A 20,674-nucleotide genomic window follows, 5' to 3' on the forward strand; every position below is an offset into this window, starting at 1 on the left:
TTGTCCCATTGCTCTGTAATAAGCTTTTGTTTTTTTTCTCACTTCAATCAAGGTGTGCACAGGGGCAGTGAAGTAAAGAAGATGAACTTCCAAGGTTCCTTTCTATCCTCAGGCTTTGAGACTTTATGAATTTACAAATAACTCGACTTAATCACACGTAGTGTTGAGTATCAGGCACTCAACCTGATGTTGGATTCTGCTGGGGTAAAGAAGCTGGTTGAGACATAATCTAATTGATGAAACTTTTGAAAGTTATAAAGAATTATATCATGATATAATTGGATGGTACCAAAAATATATATGAGTGCTGAAATTCATGTGACAAAGTAGTATGAATTTTATTGCTGTTTGGAGGAAAGAGAGACAAGCACATTTTGCAGGAGTCAGAGAAAGGACCAAGTGAGCTGAGCTGATCCTGGAGCATGTCTGACTTCCGCCAGATGGAGCGGGTCGGGGCTTTAAGAAGTCCCTGTAACAGAGTTTGGGGGCAGGAAGGAGTGCACTGTGCCCAGCTTTGCAAGGCTGTGTGGTCTGCAGCCGAACCAACAGCTGGAGTCAGCAGCCCTGTGTCTGGACCTTGGCCTCAGTCCTTAATCAATGGAAGGATGTTTGTGAAGACACAAACAGTGTCTGGCAGTGAAAGCAATTAGTTTCTTCTCTTAAAGTGATATGAAGAAAACATTAATCTACTCTATTCCTGTGTATACCTTACTTTTACCATGTAAAGTGTTGGGATTATTACCACATTTATGGTATGAATGCACAATTTATACTTGGAAATGTATTAAATTTTAGCCTGTACCCTAAGCAGATAATTCATTTTTTATGGAAATTAGTGTTAGGAATTGGTATAATATTTTCAAACCTGAGTGCATATAGCTCTGTGAAAATTTTCTCAGTGTCAGGTTGGCAGGTGTAGCAACTCCACCTGCTGGGTCGGCGCCGCCCCGAGACAGAGGGCACCAGGCCTCAGGTGTCAGTTGTTCCAAAGTGGGATTCATGATGTTGGGAACCTAGTTTTTTAAAGATTACAGGTTGAAGGTGACTAAAATAAAGGGTCCAGTGCCATCTGCAGGGAACAAAGCTCCAATAGGTAAGAGGGAACATGGAAGTTAGTTGGGCTTATAAATCTAGCAGAGAAGGATCTCTGCTGCTGAAGGGATAATAGAAGTCTACCACTCCACAACAAAATAGGGTTTTTTCTCCTCTTACATTGCTATTTTTTAATTGTTTCTTTTTAAATCTCTCAAGCTGGCTCATGTGATTTCTGGCTCTGGCCCAGGTTGAGGTGAAAACAGGAAAACATCATCCCTCCTCCTCTGTTTCCTGCCAGGTCAGCGCGAGGAAGGGCTGGCGGCCCAGGGGTGTGGACTGGGGTCAGTTCCTGAGAGGGAGACTTGCTGTTAATAAAACACCGTGGCCTAGATGAAGAAAGTACATTGATAGAAAATCGATTAGCGTGTTTTATCACACTAACTGGTCACATTTAAAAAATAGGGTATTCTCAAAAATACGGGAAAGGTGTTTGAAAATATTCACAAATGAGGAATATTTTAGTATACTTAAAATTTTTAAAAATGTGTTAAAATAAATAGGCAATAGGTTTTCCAGTGAGGAAGATTATATAAATATCAGGAAAAAGGGACAGAGAATTATTATGTGTAGATAATGTACCTACCAGGAAAATGAATAAATTACTTTGACAATTATCTAGGACCAAGAGAGATAATCTAAATGAATAATTATAATACTTACATGTGAAAATTAGTACCTATTCTCTGTAATGGCAATAATAGTTATAATGTAAATGGAAAATATTCCATCTATAGTTATCAAAATAAATTAAAACATAAATAAAACACATACTTTAGAAAAAAGTTGAAAGGCGTAATAAGAAAAGACAATTGAGTGGGCGTAGTATCTATTGTCTCACTGAAACTCACAAAGCTCATTTCTTTGGCTACCCCTACCTAGGGGCGCCAATGGTGAGGGATGATAAATTATTACTGTGCTACAGTCACTAACACTCTGCTTTTCAATCTGTACATCAGACTGAGAAGTTTGGGCTTTAAAGATGCTACGCTCTACCTTTAAGTTGTCCAGCACTAGTAGAAGCGACCAGTTCAGCTCCAGTCCCTCAATTTCTCCTGCCCTGCCCACTTTTCCCTTTGATGAGCCCTTTACTACGTGTGACCACAGACAGCCCACCCACACCACTCGCTGAAGAGTACCAGGCTTTATTTGTGCAGGAATTCTTCACTGCTGTCAGCACTAACAAGGCCTGGTGATAGGGGTGAAATTTCACCAGCTTCCCTGGGGGGCAGTGGAGGAAAGGTTGTTGATTGCAATCATTTTCAGTGCTGACCTGCATTAGTTTAGTTGTAAACATGGGAGTCTCACATGTGTTAAGAGTCCAACAAAACATCATTGTAAGCAAATGAAGGGTCACCCCTGCCTCCCGGCAGCTTCTGCCTCTGCTGGGGCCCAGGTGGTATGTGTGACCGATGAGGGACACGAATACCCACCGGAATTGCTGCCACTGCAGCTGCCGGACACTAGAAGCAGCCGCAACCTCTTCTACTCCCTGTCAGTGCAGTATTCATTTCCAGTCGCAGCCTGAGGAAAGCTGTGTTTGCTCAGCCTGGCATAAACCGTGCAAACACTACGTGAGCTCCAGCAGATGCGAATGTTTCACCCTCAGAAGTCTTTCACGAAGGCAGCCGTACTTGCTCCAGGAAAGGCATTGCCGCTGGGCTGCAAAATGAGTGGCGAGAGTCAGTGAGGAGAGGAAGTCCTCTCTCAGGTATTTTCTTTCCGAAAAAGATTTCAGCTCAGTATTTCCATTTCGTTTTTGTTTCCCCAAAAAATCTTAGGATCACATAATACATTTTAAAATTATTTGAAAAACCTTATGTTACAATAATCATCAGTATTTCCAGCTAGGAATAGAGTATGACTCAGTTGATTCATACATTCATTTATATTTTACAACTAAGGTTGCATGCATCTTATTCTATGAATGTATAATTGGCATACAATGTCTGATTGCTTTTAGGTGTAAGTCATAGTGATTCAACATCTATTTACATTCTAAAATGATTTCTATGATAAGTCTAGTTACCACCTGTCAGCATGCAAAGTTATTACAATATTATTGACTATATTCCCTCTGCTACACCTTACATCCTCATGACTAATTTATTTTATAACTGAAAGTTTGTATCTTAATCCTCTTCACCTGTTTCCCTGACACTCAAACCCTACCATCTCTGGTAACTACGAGTTCGTCCCCTGTATCTGTGAGTCTGCTTCTGTGTTTCTGTCTTGTTTGCTTTGTTTTTTTTAGATTCTACCTATAAATGAAATCATGTGGTATTTGTCTTCCTCTGTCTGATTTATTTCACTTAGTATAATACCCTTCAAGTCATCCATGTTTCACAGATAGCAAGACTTCATTCTTTTTTATGACTGAGTAATATTCTATTATATATGTGTGACATGTATGTATAATTCTATTTTTATATATATATACATATATTTTTTTCACATCATTTCACCTATTCACTCTCGGCTATTGTAGATAATGCTGCAACAAACATAGGGATGCATATCTCTTTGAAATGGTGTTCTTGCTGTCTCTGGATAAATATCCATTAGTGAAACTGGTGGATCAGATGGTAGTTCTACTTTCAGTTTTTGTGGAGCCTTCATACTGTTTCCCATACTGGCTGCACTGCTTATGTTCTCACCAACAGCGTATGAGGGGTCCTCTTTTCCCATATTCTCACCAACACTTGTTATTTTTGGTCCTTCTATAGTAGCAATTTTGACAGGTGTAAGGTGATATTTCATTGTGGTTTTGATGGCATTTCCCTTGTGATTAGTGATGCTGAGCAGCTTTTCACATGCCATTTGTGTGTCTTCTTTGAAAAAATGTCTATTCAAGATCTTTGTACATTTTTTAAAAACGCGTTCTTTATTTTTGGGGTATTGAGTTAGGTGAGTTCTTTATATATGTATTTTAGATTTTAACCACTTATTGCATATACAATTCGCAAATAATCTCTTATTCAGGAGGTTGCTTTTCCATTTGGTTGATGGTTTTCTTCTCCGTGCAAAAAACAGCTTTCTGAGTTGTTTAGTTTTGCTTTTGTTGCCTTTGCCTGAGGAGACTGGCCCAACAAAAATTGCTAAGTCTGATGTCAAAGAGTTTACTGCCCATGTTTTATTCCAGAAGTTTTATGGCTTCAGGTCTTATATTCAACTATTAATCTATTTCGAATTTATTTTTTGTGTATGGTGTAAGATAGTGGTTCTTGTTCATTCTTTTGAATGTAGTTGTCCAGTTTTCCCAAAATCATTTATTGAAGAGACTTTTTTTTTATCCATTGTATATTGTTGCCTTTTTTTTCGGTCAGAGATTAATCAACTATGTGGGCATGATTTTACTCCTGGGCTCTCTATTGTGTTCCATTGATCTCTGTGTCTGTTTTTGTTTTGATTACTATAGCTCTGTAGCATAGTTGAAAATCAGGGACCACAGTACCTCCAGCTCTGTTCTTCTTTCTCAAGATTACTTTGGATATTTTGGGCTTTTTGTGGTTCTATATATGTAAATCTTAGGATTCTTTATTCTAGTACTGTGGAAAGTGCAGTTGATATTTTGATGGGAACTACATTGCATCTGTAGATTACTTTGGGTAGTGTTAAAAATTTAACAATATTAATTCTTACCATCCATGAGCATGGACTGTCTTTCCATTTATTTTTTTGTGTGTCATCTTTAACTTTTTTCCAATGTCTTTAAATTTTCAGAGTATAAGTCTTTCATTTCCTTAGTTAAATTTATTCCTAGAAATTTTATTTTTTTTAACTGAATTTATTGGTGTGACAATGGTGTGCAAAACTATACAGGTTTCAAGGGTACAACTCAACAAAACATCTGCGCACTGCGTTGGGTGCCCATCACCCAGCACAGTCTCTTTCTGCCCCCATTTCCCCAGCTTTGCCCACCTCCATCTACCCCCCACCCTCTGGCTATCACCACACTGTTGTCTGTGTCAATGTGTTAAATATATGTTTATTTTTACTTAATCCCTTCACCTTCTCATTGATGCAATTGTAAGTGGAATTTTTAAAAAAATATTCCTTCTGATAGCTTGTTATTCATATATAGAAACACACCTGATACCTGTACATTAATTTTATATTCTGTGACTTTATTGAATTCATTTATTAGGTCTAGTGGAGTTTTTTTGTGGTGAGCCTTTAGGTTTTTCTATGTATAGTATATGACATCTGCAAATAGTGACAGTTTTATTTTTAAAAAAATTCGAATGCTTCTTTTCCCTTGTCAGATTGCTGTGGCTAAGACTTCCAATAGTATTTTGAATAAAAGTAATGAGAGTGGGCATCATTGTCTTGATCTTGGAAAAAAAGTTTTAGTTTTTTACTGTTGAGTTAAGTGTGGGCTTGTCATATATGGCCTTTATTTTGTTGAGAAATGTTTCTTCTATACCCACTGTATTGAGAGTTTTTATCATAAATAGTTATTGATCAGCATAGTTGTACGATTTTGTACATATCTGCTTTAAATCAGATAGGGAAGGAAAGTGTTAGAAACAAAAGCACATGCACACTCTGTTGCATGTGTACACGTGTGTATGTTGTTCTGTTGCTGGTCTTTGTTTCATGTGTCACGTGTCTTTAATGTCAGCCGGATGCACTCTCTTAACATTTTTTGTAGGACAGGTCTCGTGGTAAGGGATCTTAATCTTTTACTACCTGGTAATGTTTTAATTTCACCAATTTTGGGAGGATAATTTTGTTAGATATAGAATTCTTGGTTGACAGCCTATTTTTTAACACTTTCAATAGATCATTCCACTGTTTTTGGCCATAATAGTCTCTGATGAGAAATATCCTGTTCACATTAACTTCCTTATACATGATGAGTCAAAAGTGACTTTCTACTTTCAGTATTCACCCTTTGTCTTGACCTTTGATAGTTTGACCATAATGTTTCTAGGTGTGGAACTCTTAAGGTTTACCCAGTTGGTGTTTATTGAGTTGTTGGGTTTTGTTTGTTTGTTTGTTTGTTTTTAATCAGATAGTTCACATAGTGATTTTCATTGTGCTTGGGACATTTTTGACTATTATTCCTTCAACCAAATTTTATGCCCAATTATATTTCTCCTTTTCTTCTGGAGCTCCCATTATGCATACTTTGGTATGCTTTTTTGGGATCACACATCTCTGAAACACTAAATAGGCCAAATAGTGATGATTGTCTCAGTGTGGGACTTTGGGGGGACTCTAAATCCACTGTTACTTCTCCAGTAGCTGCTAGGCTGTCAGTTTTCACTGCTGCCATAAAGCTAAAGGCTGGGGGATTTCAAAGCTTCCATGGAGCTAAGGAGTGGACATGGAATCTAGGCAAGTTAAATATCATAAAGATCATGGTTCTTACTGAGATTCACCCACTTTTCTTGAATAAAGTCTCTTTGGATTTTTGCTAAATCCAAAAATCCAGCTTTTAGTTGATTTTCAGAGTTTTGAAAAAGTTGAATTTGACTCTTTTTTTTTTTAACCAGTATTCTTAGTTAAATCAATTCTGCAATTCCAGTAAATTTCCTGGCATGGATTTTTAAAAACAGCAGTTTTATTTTTTATAAGCTTTAGTAGGTTTTTCCAAATTACTCCTCCTATCATTTGCAGGTAAGGCAGGTTTTCCTTCTAAACTGTTTCTAAAGTCAATTCCAGAATAATATTCCAAGACATTGTCTAAGCCAATGGAAGACTATTTTTAGAATAATTAAAGAAGACAACTGTAGTTACAGGAGAGAGGGGCAGGCTGGGTGAAGGGGGGCATAGAGGAGAAAATGGGGATAACTATAATATCATAAACAATAAAAGTGTTAATATTATTCACTTACTCACATAATGAATAAGAGCTGACTTTCTGATTGGGTCTTAACTGAGATAAGCCTGCCTACCAGGCCAGGTCCTTGGATTTGACATGAGCTGATGTAACAGAGCTCATGCTGATATGTCATTGACACACTGCACGGTTTTTATGAACAGTTTGGATTGCCTATCACATCCATTTAAGGCCCAGTTCAGATTGTTTCAAGAGTGAGAGTCACTTGGAAGTTTTAGAAAATAGCTATGTGGTCAATAAACAATCCTTTGCTGTTAAAAAATAATTAAGGGAGACAACTTTCAATGGTGAATCCTTTGAAGGCAATAACATTCACATGGATTCACAAACTGTGAATTGGTTTAAAAAGTATTCTCAGTTTATCAGTTCAGTCTTGTTCAAAACACACCACATTCGGAGTTAGCTGTCTGAGTTCACATTCTGCCTATGTTGCTCACCGGCTGTGTGATCCTGAGTAAGTTTTGTAACTTCACCGAAACTCAGTTTTGTCCTGCCTAAGTGTATAGCAATAATAATGTCTTTCTTAAAGGCATAATGTGAGGGTTTTAAATATAACTTATTTAAAGCACAATGCCTGACACAATGAAGATGCCTTTCAAATAGTAATTATTTCTATCTGTATTGATTCCAAAGTAACCAAAGTAAGAGCAGAAGCATAGTAATTCTCATCCCACTCATAATATATTGCACTGTTTTCAATTGATGGGTTGCAAACTTTTTAAGGAATAGTGTTTATGTATCCTCTATAGATCAGTGTGGAAGTGTTATTCAATAAAATTTATTTTCCATTTTTTTCCTGAGCACTTAGTAGAGACAGAAAAGTAGTCATTAGGGAGTGCTGTAATCTGCCTTGTCTTGGTGTTTCATTGAAGGTTTGATCACTAGGTGGCAGCAGTACACAGGGGAGGGCCATGCAGAGCTGCTGCCTGGAAGCTGGCTGTTGCACACACCCTAATAAACACAACCAGTCTGTTTGTTGGCTGTGCAATTACTGGTAAAGGCCTGAACGACTGCCTAGTTATCACCAGGCATGCATTTTACAACTGGTGCTAATGAAGCAAAGCCGGCTCCCCTCCTTAACCACCCCATCTGGCTTCTCAGTGTGACATTTTAAATCTCTTTTTTTTAGTGGAAAATTATTACTGAATGAACAGTATCTTTCAAAAGTGCTCCCATTGAATTTTGTATTACCTCCTACTTCAGCTCAAATCACCTTACCTTCTACCTGTTTCTGTAGCTGTGTCATGAATCCCTGGTAAGAATATATACATTTATTACCTTTAGCATTTTTCACTTTATGTTTATCACCATTCTCCAAATTTAGTATTCTTTTTCAACAGAAGATATTTGTTTTAATCATTCAGAACATAATGGAACTAGCTGAAAGTTTTTAGAAAAACTTCATATTAGAATAATTACAGGTTTACAGAAAAGTTATAAAGAGAGTACAGTGAAACTTCATATATGCTCCCAGTGAGGATATTTTGCTTCTCTTTGAAACGCTGATGGCTAGCACCATTTCACACACAGGTGAGAGAATGAAGTGTTCACCAATAATTACTCCAGAGATAATATAACCTGTGAATGGATTGTGTAGGGTGGTTTAATCATATACCATTTTCCAGATGAAACTTTCAGTATCTAGTTCTTCCCAGGGAAATCCAATATTTGAAATTTACTTTTGCTTATTTAAGGTTTCGAACTGAGTCATTTTGTTACAGAACAGACCAGGGGATGGGGCTGAACGATATAAAAGACCCCCTTTTTTTCTCCAGGGGTTCCTCCTCCGTACAAGGTTCGCTTTGCCTGCTGCCAGAGGAAAGATGTCTCTCAATACCAGAAATCGCTGAAAAGGAAATGAATTATTTATTTAAAAGTTATACAGACTAAAGTTCTTTAGAATACCCATTAATGCACACAGTCCTTCGTACCCTATCTCAGGAAAGAAGTAGAAGTCCGTGATTCAGGCTCCCAGAACCATCCCGGTGGCAAAAGGGAGCACTTCTGTAACAGGGTGCAGCCAAGACAGGGGTCCCAAAATAGGGATTTGAAATGGGGTCCAGAACTCAAGGTGTCCAGGAAATATTAGAAAGACATATAGTATGTCCTCATCCCTTCCCCCTTCAGGTGTGGGCTGGGGGAAAGGACACATGGAACAGGGCCATTGAGACCTGTTTTGCATAGCAACAGCTTTGCAGCTAACCTCTGGCCTGGTCATTTAACATCTATAAGCTTTAACTGGTTGCAGAGATACGTTAAATAGGTGTGGCCATGCTTTGAGTCAGGGGGATGGAAGTAACTTCCCCACCAAGATGTAACTGGGTGACAGATCTCCCAAGTTACAGCACCTGCGTGGGAACTTGGAGAAGATTGGCTCCATGACAAGGAGCACACCTGCCCAGACGCACGATGGCAGCCCAGTAAAGCTGGAAGGGTATGAGAGTGCTGGCAAGTCTAGCCAGTTGTGGGAGGAATCGGAAGTGGGGCTGCAGAGGAAGACTGGCTCTGGGATTTAAACAAAGACCCGGCAGCAACTGTGGGGAGAACCACTGGGTTTTGGCTGAGTGAGGACACCGAAGTCCTTGGAGAGAGGAAAAACTGGTCCCAGTCCCTAGGCCCGGGGCGGGAGACCGAGTCTGGCCCTCGGGACTGCCGCACCCGAGAGCAGAGACAGGGGCCTGGCCTGGCCCTCTGGTCTACCCTGATCACCCCGGCCTGGAGACTGAGTCCCACGGGGGTGACCGCCGCACGGGGGAGGGGAGACTAGGTCCCAGCCTGGCTCTAAGGTCGACTACGTTTGACCCGGGCCGGGAGACAGAGTCCGGCCGCGGTGACTGCCGATTCCGGCGGGGAGGCTGGATTCTGGCTTGGAGGCTGAGTGCGGCCGGGCTCACCACCACACACGGGAGAGGGGAAATGGGGTCCTGGCCGGGCTCGCCCGCAAGGCCGACCGACCCACCCGGGGGGATGGAGTGCAGCCGGGCTGACCGCAGCACCCGGGACAGGGGAGACTGGGCCCAGGCCGGGCTCGCTGGGCCAAGCCCTTCGCTCCGCCCGGGAGGCGGAGAGTGGCAGGGATGTCCGCTGCAGCCGGGACAAGGGAGACTGGTTCCCGCCCGGGCTCACTGGGCAAGGCTGTTCGGTCTGCGGGGGAGGTGGAGTGCGGCCAGGCTGTCCGCCGCACCCGGGACAGGGGAGGCTGCATGCCACCCAGGCTCGGCTAGGAAGGCCGTTCGACTCGTCCTAGAACCGGAGTGCGGCCAGGCTGACCTCTGCAGCCGCCATATGGGACACTGGGTCCCGGCCGGCTCCCGGGGTAAGGCCCTTCGCTCCGCCTGAGAGGCGAAGTGAGGCCGGGCTTTCCGCCGCACCCGGGAGAGGGGAGCCTGCAAGCTGCCCGGGCTCGGCCGGGAAGGCCGTTCGTCTCGTCTGAGAGCCGGAGTGCGGACGGGCTGTCCGCCGCACCCCGGACAGGGGAGGCTGCATGCCGCCTGGGCTGGGCCGAGAAGGCCGTTCGTCGACGCGTCCTAGAGCCGGTGTGGTCTGGCTGACCTCCGCAGGCGGGACAGGGTAGACTTTCCCGGCCGTGCTCACTGCTCGACTCAGCCGGGAAGCGGAGTGCGGTCTGGTTGTGTGAAACCAATCTCCACGTGCCCTATCACACTAGGCTAATTGCTGAAACGTTTATATCTTGCCTTGCCGCATGAATTTAGCGGGAGTGCTGGTCGACCCAGGCCGAGGTGCGGTGAAAGCTAGTGGAGGTGGTACACACACGACCCGGAGGTCATGCTCTGCGTTCGCAGCCCACCCCTGGTCCAGGGGCATGTGCACCACCGCCGCCCCTACCACCGTCACTCCCTGGGCTCCCAGTGTCGCAGCCCACATCGACAAAGCCCCAGGGCGTGGGGTGTCGGGAACTGCAGCATGACACCAGGGAGACAAGCACATGTCTCACACTGGGGTCTCCACCATCAGCATCGCAGATGGTCGTCTCCGCCCGGACCCCGCACATCCCCTCCTCTTGCCCCTAACCGCTGCCGCCTTCACGCATCGCAATTGCCCAGACCGTCGTGAATGACGGAAAAGGCGAACATGGAGGAAAACACCAGCAGATTGAGAAACGGGGGACAGAGAAACCCTTGAGTTGAGGGCCTGACTTTCAAATGGATTATTGCAGCAAGGGGCTGTTCTGCTACGTACAAAACCCCAACTAGAAGCAGGTTGTCTATGAATGTTTTAAGTGCTAGGCCCCCCCCCCAGGAACGGGGGGTGTATGACAGGTAGGGTGCAGTCTCCTTTCCGACCATACCTCCTTTCCCAGGACGAGGAGCCCTCTCACCATATGCTTGTCCCAACGCGCAAGCATGGAACATACACACGATGCCCAGTGGGGATTCAAGGGGAGCCGCTATCCAAGGCTCCGTGGCGGTGCTGCGGTATTGTTCTGCCTGAGTGGGATTCTGACTTCGAGGCATTCAGTCCTAATCCCACAGATGGCTTCGCCCCATTGGCTGCTCAGCCAAGCACATACACCAATATTTGAACCTGCAGTTCCTCTCATACTGAGTAGGGTTACTTACCATCGCAACACATCAAGGGTAAAACTAACTAACCTGTCTTGTCTCATGATGATCTAAAACCCACTCACGTTCCCTGTTAGTAGGTGAACAATCCAACACTTGAATTCTGCTTCACCATGATGGGAAGGGCCAACATCAAGGATCAAGAAGTGACTTCACTATGAACGCTTGGCCACCACAAGGCAGTTCCAGTTATCCCTGTAGTAACTTTTCTGACACCTCCTGCTTAAAACTCCAAAGGTCAGAAGGATGGGGGAGGCCCCCCTTTTACAGTCTGTATTCATACTGAAAATCAAGATCAAGCAAGCTTCTTGCTTTTCTGCTGCAGGGGAAGGTTTGTATCCTCCCTGAGTGCACTCTTAGGACACCTGACATTCTCATTTGAGACAAGTGTGCAGCCCCAAACTCCCCACCTGGCACTGTCCCTTGGAGGTCACACCTGGCACAGGCTTCAAGGAGCCCCTGGGGGGCTTCACTCCCCCACCTCACCAGATCAGTGAGAAAACAAGTAGTGGGGTGTTTCACCAGCAGCCCACAAGGACCGTGTGCTACTCCACAAACCCCTCTCAGTGCCAGGCAGGCACCAGGGCCCTCCCACTTGTTCTAACACCTGTCATCTCTTCGCTGTGCCAGACTAGAGTCAAGCTCAACAGGGGTCTCTTTCCCCACTGATTCCACCAAACTCATTCCCTTGGCTGTGGTTTCAGTGTATAGTAGGTAGGGACAGTGAGAATCTCCATCCATCCATGCACATCACTAATTAGATAAGACCTTTGGCTACATTAAGAGAGTCATAGTTACTCCTGTCATTTACCCACACTTCATTGGATTTTTTCACTTTGACACTGAGAGCACTGGGGAGAAATCACATCACGTCAACACCCGCGGCGGGCCTTCACCATGCTTTGTTTTTACTAAACAGTCGGATGTCCCTGGTCCGAACCAGTTCTAAGTTAGATGGCTAGGCGCCAGCCGAGGCGAGGAGACACGAGGAAGCATGGCCCTGGGGGCGGACCTGGCGGGTCAGAACCAGTGCCAGGCCCCGGAGAAGGGTGGACCCCGCACACGCGTAGGGGGAGGGCGCCGAGGCGCATGAAAGGGGACGAAGCCCAATGCCATAGAGAGGCCCAGCCGTGCCACGCCCCCGCCAGGCTCCCCAGGCGTGGCCACAAAGCCTGCCACAGCTGGGACACCCGCTCCCAGGGGGAAAAGAGGAAGGGATGAAGAAGGTAAACGCATGACCCGCAACCGTGAGGCCCACGCTCCCGGCTCAGCGGGCCGCAGGCACCGCTGCCCACTGTTCCACCGCCAACTCCCTCAGCTCCCCACATCCCAGCCTACCGGGCCAAAACCCTCCAGCATGGGGAGCCCACAAACGTGGTGGCGATGCCGCTGGGACGGCACAGCACTTGCGCCGGGGTCTTGGCACACGCTGGCGTTGAGGGATGCCTTCACTGCGCCACGGTCCCCCTCCAGACCCCCTCCTTGTCTCCCATCACTGCCGTGGCGCCCGCCACAGATGGGGCGATCCACGTGTGGCCTGGCCTTCGTCCAGAGTCACTGCCACCACCGGCGGCCCCCCAACATGCTGGGAGGACCTGCCGCCGCCGCCAGACCCCACCCCCAACACCAGCCGCTGCTGCCCTCCCCCACAACCCCCGCCCCTGAGAGCAGGGTAGACAGAAGAGGGGACCACAGCCTGCACAGACGGAGGGGGATGGGGCGGGGAGGGCCCTGCCCCGGGCCTGGGTGTGGGGCGGCAGCACCTCGTCCAACTACGGCGTGCGCCCAGCCTCGCTTCACACCCCAGCTGGACCAACCCAGCCCTTAGAGCCAAATCCTTATCCCAAAGTTACACATCCGGCTTGCCAGCCTCCCTTAACCAACATTGTTCCAACATGCCAGAGGGCTGTTCACCTTGGAGACCTGCTGTGGATATGGGTACAGTCCAGCACGAGATTTACACCCTCTGCCCCAGATTTTCAAGGGCCGGCAAGCGCTCACCGGGCACCGCCAGAACCGCGATGCTTTCCAAGGCACAGATCCCTCTTTCAGGGCAAACCCAATTCCAGGGCACCCTGCCCTTCCCAAAGAAAAGAGAACTCTCCCTGGGGCTCCCACCAGCTTCTCCAGGATCAGCCATGTTACCACACTAAACACCTCACAGCACCAGTCTCTGCCACTCCAGATTCGGGGGTCTGACCCTAACTCCCTTTCAATTGGCCAAGGCAAGAGGCCATCTCTTTGGAATGGCACTCACCCAATCTTTCAGGGCCAACTGACCCATGTTCAACTACTGTTCTCATGGAACCCTTTTTCTCCACACTTCAGCCTTCAAAGTTCTCATTTGAACATTTGCTACCACCACCAAGATCTGCACCTGTGGCAAACTCCACCCAGACCCTGTGCCCTAAGCTTCAATGCTCACCGCCACAGCCCTCCTACTCACCACAGTGTAGCATCCACAGGGTGTGGTGAGCCACAGGGTGGAGAGGAAAAGGGGTGGCCCCCCAAGCCCCACCTGGGCCTTGCACTCCAGTCCAATGCTCATGTACCACCAACAAGCCAGGTACAGGCCCAACACTCCAGCACCATCCATTTTCAGGACTAGTTGATTCAGCAGGTGAGTTGTTACACACTTCTTAGTGGATTCTGACTTCCATGGCCACCATCCTGCTTTCTATAGCAACCACCACCTTTTCTGGGGCCTGACAAGCATCAGCATCAGGCACCTTAACCTGGTGTTTGGCTTATCCCACAGCACCAGTTCTGCTTACCAAAAGTGGCCCAACCAGGCAACTCACATCCCACACCTGGCTCCACACCAGCGAGCCAGGTTTCTTACCCATTTCAAGTTTGAAAATAGCTTGAGACCATTTCGGCCCTAATTTCTCCCATTCGCTTTTATCAGATAAAACTGCATGCATGTGGGTCAAGTTCTGTGAGAGCACCAGCAATATGGAAACTTCAGAAAGAACCAACTACTAGAAGGGTTCAATGAGTCTTCCATCCCTAACCCAGGTCAGACGACTGATTTGCACATCAGGACTGCTATGGACCTCCACCAGAGTTTCCTCTGGCTTTGCCCTGCTCAGGCATTGTTCACCATCTTTTGGGGTCCTGACACAGGCGTTCTTACTCCACCTCCCTGGTGCAGCGGGCAAGACAAGCATATGGTGCTCCCTCAGCAGACTGGGGAGGCCTCAGGATCCCACCTCGGCCCCACACCTCTGGAGACACGGAGATGGCGCGGGGGCAAGCTGGGGCTTCACTTTCATTGCACCATGGCTGCTTTTGTGTGAGCCCCTGACTCACACAGATATCAGACTCTTTGTTTCGCATTTCAACACGGGTCAGGTGGGTGGCCAACATCGCTACCAACCTCGTGCACTCGCTTCGCTTGGGTGGCGTGGACCACGAAAAAACCCCCAGGCTCGAAGGCACGACCCGCCCGAGGCGCACCGGGGACAGTCTGCCCCACCTCCAGCCTCGCCAGCCTCGACCCCAGTCGCCAGAGAAGAGCGGCAGGGGGTGGGAGAGCGGGTCACTCGGTGGGAGGGCAGCCCGGCCCCCCTGGCTGGGCTGGGTTCCACACACCACCATGAGGCGACAAAGCGGGAAGAGAAGCCCGCGTGCAGAGCGCAGAGCGAGAAGAGCAACCCCATCCGCCACGAATGTCCATCCGTGGGCCCAGCACGGCTTAGACTGGCCAGAGAGAGTGCAACGTTAACACACTGGTGAAGCTGGAAATGAGCACACCTAGTGTTCCCGCCAGACAGGCCAAGAAGCGGGGCAAACCAGTGGGCGTGGGTGGCAGGGACCACCAGCCAACCTCACCACACAAACGCAGCAGGAAAACGCGGTTTGTGGAGACACACACAGAGCGCAACCCAGACCAACGCGCGCAGGCCCGTGCTTACCACGCTCCTCTTTCCCCACGGAACAGGGGCGGGAGGCGGACTACGAGTCACAACTCCAAAAGCACCACACGACCGTGGACAGACAACGTGTCTTCACGCACCTCGCGGTACAATCTGCCAACTCAGGGCAGAACAACGACGGGTCACGGAGGTGGGGATCCATACATGGATCGCTGGGGCCTCCTGGGAGGGAGGCGCGGCCACATGCCACTCAGCACAACCCCATCACCCCTAAAGAACCAGAAAGAGGGCAGCAGCAGACGCTCCACGGGCCACCTGGTCGACCCCACGCCCTTCCCTTCAAAATAGCCCCCGTACGAGCGGACCGCGGACAGGAGCACACGCGTGTGCCTGAGGAGCGGGACGCACGCCCAGAACGCGCTTCCACGCCGGGCCTTGCCAGGCACCGCAAGAAGACGCCCACGGCGAGCCGGCCTCCTCGAGAGGAGGGAATGCCCCTGCCCCTGGCCTCGGCCAAAGGCCGCGCGCGGGACGACTCAACGGCGCTCCACGACTCCGACTCTGTATGTGGACTCTGGAGAAGAAAACGGCGGAGAGGAAGCGAGTACGCCGCCCGGGACCCACGTGTGCCCCATGGTGGGCCCACCTCGCTCTCCGCGGGCCTCCACGTGCGGCTGCCCGCGCCAGTCCCCGCCCGCCGCACGAACGGCATTCGGAAAGCTCGTGCGGCGACACAGACGAGCGCCAAGAGCGGGACCCAGGCGTGCAGGCGACGGGCAGGCAAGAGCCCGGGCGGTCACCCGGGCGTGGCGCCCGTCCCCTCGCGTCTCCCGCGTGGCCTCCGGACTTTGGAAAATTCCGGAGGCACCGCTGAAGAACGCACCGACGCCAGGAGCGAGCTCCAAGCGAGTTCCTGGCGCCCGGTCAGGCTACCCGACAGGGCACGCCCTGCTTAGCACCTCCCGACGGCCGCGAGGCACCCACACCAAGCGTTCCCCCTCGAGCGACCCGGCCGGTCGTCCGGTCGGCCTGTCACCGCGGCCAGACGCTGGATTTTGGGGTGCGGGGGCGCGGGGGAGGCGGGCGCGGCGGAGCCGGCGCGTGCTGGTCGACGGGCATGGGCTACCACACACCCTTCATAATCCTGCAGGTACAGTCTCCGGCCAGGCGGTCGGGCGCCGACACACCGGTTCCAGCCGCACGATCCCACCAGCGCCGCCGGGCTGCTGGAAGTCCATTGCTTTTGAGGCGGCCAGATCGCCTCCCTTGCGACTCCGGAAAGGCCAGACGATATAAAAGTGGCCGCCAGGTGGTGCCCGACAACCGTCGCCAGCATCAGCGGGAAGGAGCCGAAACGCTGGTCGCTGGTCGACCTGGGCGCCCCGCCGCTCTCCTGGAAGACCCATCTCGTCCGAGCACACCACGTCCACCTCGGAGGTCCGGGCCGCCGTGGCGCGACCGCGGCAGTGGGAGGGGGACTCGGGAAGAAGACCTTCGGCTCCCGGGCAGCTGGGGCCGGGCGACTGGCACGCTACACAATTTCTCCGGAGTCTCTGGCGGGCGAGACCAGAAGGACCGGACCGAGCTTCCCCCACTCCCACCCCCGCCCGCCTCTGGCGCGCCGACTCCCGGGAGGACCCAGAGAAAATCGCGGCGGCCGGCCCGGGACGTTGCAAGCTAAACGAGGCCACTATGCTCGGGATAAGGACGAACATATTTATTTATTTATTTATTTATTTATTTATTTATTTATTTATTTATTTATCTATCTATCTATCTATCTATCTATCTATTTATTGATTATCAATTCTCCCTCCTTATTTCCTTTTCTCTCATTTCACACACATCGACTCTGTCAGGGGTAACATTGGTTCACACAAGCACATGGGACCGAAAATGAAATGAGATCAGGGAGACTGGATGGGATTCTTTGAAGAAAAAGAGGCGGGAGGAGGAGGGCAGAGGAAGGAAGAAACCCATACCGGTCTTTTCTAAGGGTAACACTCTACAAATCATCATCTGCATAATGCATCCAGCACTCCCCACCCAAAGTATAAAGTCTCTCTTTGTCCCGTTTATCCCTAACCCCCACCTCTAGTCCTTCTCTTTTCTTTCCTTTTGGGTCCTTCCTCCCCTCGTCCCCGCCCCCCCGCGAGCCCCCGGTCCCCGCCCCCCCCCCCCCAAATCTATCACTTCCAGCACCGGGAGTGGGTGTATCCAAAACTGAAAAACAGAGCCCGGGAGCCATACGGGCAATAAGCAGCAACGGCGACTACAGTGAAGTTTAAGAGAAATCCGACTCTGAGTACATCACAGCAAAGCCCAAAGATGAGAAGAGGATGGGTGTGGGGAACATCGGTGCCCCGTTGATAGTGAGTCATGGGTTTCAGCACCACTTCACCTTAACAACAACCACCCGGTGGGGGGGGGGGGTAGTTTGTGTGTTAGAAACGAGGGAAACCTGGAGAGTGAAACACACACACACACACACACACACACACACACACACGAATCAACCAACAAACACTTCCATAATTGGAAAAGCAAAGAGGGTGGTTAATGTATAAGAGGACTGAGCGGTAATGGGAAGCAATACAAGAAATATTTTTCAAGCACACCTTTCACTCTCGCTCCCTCCTTCCCTCCCTCTCCGCGACCCCTTCCCCCTCTCCCCTTTCCTTTCTCTCTCTCTGAAATCAATGTATCAATAAAATAACAAAGATAACAACGCAAGTGCCCTGGCTGGTGTGGCTCAGTGGACTGAGCCGGGGCCTGCAAACCAAATGGTTACCGGTTCAGTTCCCCATCAGGGCACACGCTTAGGTTGCTGACCTGTCCCCCAGCGGGGGTTGTGGGAGAAGCAACCACACACTGATCTCTCTTTCTCCATCCCTTCTCTTCTGTCTGGAAATTAATGAGTAAAATCTTAAAAAAAAAAACAAACCCACAAGCGACTTGCTTGAAACAACAGAGCGGTAGAATTCAAGCCTATGCACCCATTCCCCGGTCCCACCAAGACCCATGTGAAAACCTCCCCTGTGTTTTCTGGGACACCACACTACCTGTCACAGACTAGGACAGCATGGAGAGGGCAGAGCATCCATCCATCCATCCATCCATCCATATGAGGATATGGGGGCAAAGCCATGAGACTGTACTAGGGCCACACTCTCCTGGTATCCTTGCAACACTCTCATCCACCACCGTGTTCTGATCCCCAACCCCACACAAAAGGAAAACAGAGGAAAAAGCTGTAACAAGGATGGGATCCATAGGGTAAAAGAAATCTGACATTTCGGGCCATGAGCAGTTGATGCAGAGTGCAGTTCATTCACTCTCTGTGTTGGACACTGGAAAATTGTCTATGGGTCTTTTGTTTTGTTTTCAGGAGTTCTGCACAGTGACTCCTCTCATGTGTGATTTCATTTCATGTATTCCATTTTAAAACTTGTATAATTTCATGATCCAATTTCACCCCAATCAATTCAATGTTAAACCAAAGGAGAAAAGAGAAGAGAAGACCATCATCCCTGGCAGATCGTCTGTGGCTCGGTGGATTGAGCACCTACCTGGGAAGCAAGGGTCGCAGGTTCCATTGTCAGTGAGGGCACAAGCCTCAGTTGTGGCCCAGGTCCCTAGTGGGTGGTGTGTGAGAGGCAACCACATGTTGATGTCTCTCCCTTCCTCCCACCCTTCCCCTCTGACTCTCCATAGGTAGATAAATTCTTTGAAAAGAAGAAAATGAGATACACAGATTCACATGTTGTTGTCTTCAGGACATTTGCCTCCCTTAGGACGGACACTCTCGGGCCCAAAAGTGTTTTTTAGGACAGAGAACGACTCCCACCTCACCCAGAAGCTTGGGCTGCGCATTGGCGACTCCAGGAAGTTCTTTTCCCATCTGTGTCACCCAGCTAGTTTTTTGTCCCAGCCACAGCCCAAAAAGGATTTTCCAAGTCCTGCTTCAGCTCAGTCTGTAGCCCCTCCTCATTGACACGACCATGTTCATATCAGTAGTCAGGATTTACCCGGAGACATCATGGAGACCACCAAACACGTATGCCCACAGGAGGCAACATGTCTGGTTCTAAGCAAGCAGGACACCATGCAAAGTTCTATGGCACAGATGATAGTACCAGAATTGAAAGAGGGATTTAAATAAAACTAGAGGGAAAGGAAGAGAACTCAAAGAAGTGAATAAGAGGAAAGTGACATTATTTTTTATGGAAACTGGCATTAAGTGTTCTGGCAATGCAGATCACATGGTCTGCATTGTGTTTTGGGTTAAACTAGTCGGTCAAGACCAAGTGTCAAAACAAAGATGTGTGTATCAGGAGGGAGGGTCCACTAGAAGTCACTGAGCAGACTGCCCAGCTTGCAGGCTCATGGGAGGCACAGGGTCTGAGCCTCAGTGTTACAGGAGCTATGGAAGATGATGCCCATTAATGATGACATTAATGATGCATTACATTTGATGACATATTCATTTCCTGAATTTCCCCTCCACCAAAGGTGAAGAGGTAAAAATGTGGCCCAAGTGGTGCGCATTGTCAAAGACTACATAGCCCAAAACCCAGGCCTTTATTAGGTGGTATTTTGAGCTCCATCTCACCCTTCCTTGTAACTTTGCCATGTCTGAGGTTTTCTTTATCAAATACATGCAACACCAGCTCACAGGCATCATCCTGCACTTGACATCATAGACATACGACAATGTCTCTAGAGATGAGTTTCTCATACCATCCCCACTGTGCATGTAGAGTTTCCAGTGAAGTTTGGAGCTACACAGTGACTTCTCCAGGACACTAAATTCATCAGAAAACCACAGTCTACCCTGAGGACTCCTTTCCGAAAATTCAAACAACAGGTCACATGTCTTGGAAGAAAGCGGGGGCGGGGGAGTGGCCCTGTGAATACCTCGTGACATTTGGAGAGGGGCTGTGGGTGATAGTCAACAGTCCTGTGGAGTTTTTAGGCAAGTCTGATTTTTTCGAAGGACCAGGAAATGGCACCTTCAAAAAGTGGCCTTTCTCAATGACAGAAAAATAGAGAGGTTGGAAGTCTCATTACCAGGCATCCACAGTCCTGAGACGGGTCCTTGTCTAGCTCCCCCAACTGTAGAGAGAGTGGAGAGAACAAGATGATCTCCACAGTCTCGACACTTTCATAGGCCGTGAGTGTTGAAGAACCTATCAGAAACCTGTTCCTCTCACTGCCCACCACGGCTGGCTCCAGTCTCCCGTATGACAAGAGAGTGTGCCTGCAGGTAACTT

General features: G+C 48.4%; 1 long non-coding RNA gene across 1 annotated transcript; it reads right to left on the reverse strand.

Annotated features, from left to right (window-relative positions):
• Window positions 1–1,288: 1,288 nt before the first annotated feature.
• On the reverse strand, window positions 1,289–16,665 carry LOC123828176. The gene is made up of 3 exons (XR_006787436.1): window positions 16,535–16,665; window positions 2,526–2,754; window positions 1,289–1,421 (listed from the first exon to the last, which is right to left on the reverse strand). It is a non-coding gene; the product is annotated as an uncharacterized LOC123828176 (long non-coding RNA).
• Window positions 16,666–20,674: the final 4,009 nt, after the last annotated feature.

Source organism: Phyllostomus hastatus, unplaced genomic scaffold (assembly GCF_019186645.2).
Source record: "Phyllostomus hastatus isolate PE091 unplaced genomic scaffold, TTU_PhHast_1.1 phas_contig_98, whole genome shotgun sequence".
Lineage (NCBI taxonomy): Eukaryota > Metazoa > Chordata > Mammalia > Chiroptera > Phyllostomidae > Phyllostomus > Phyllostomus hastatus.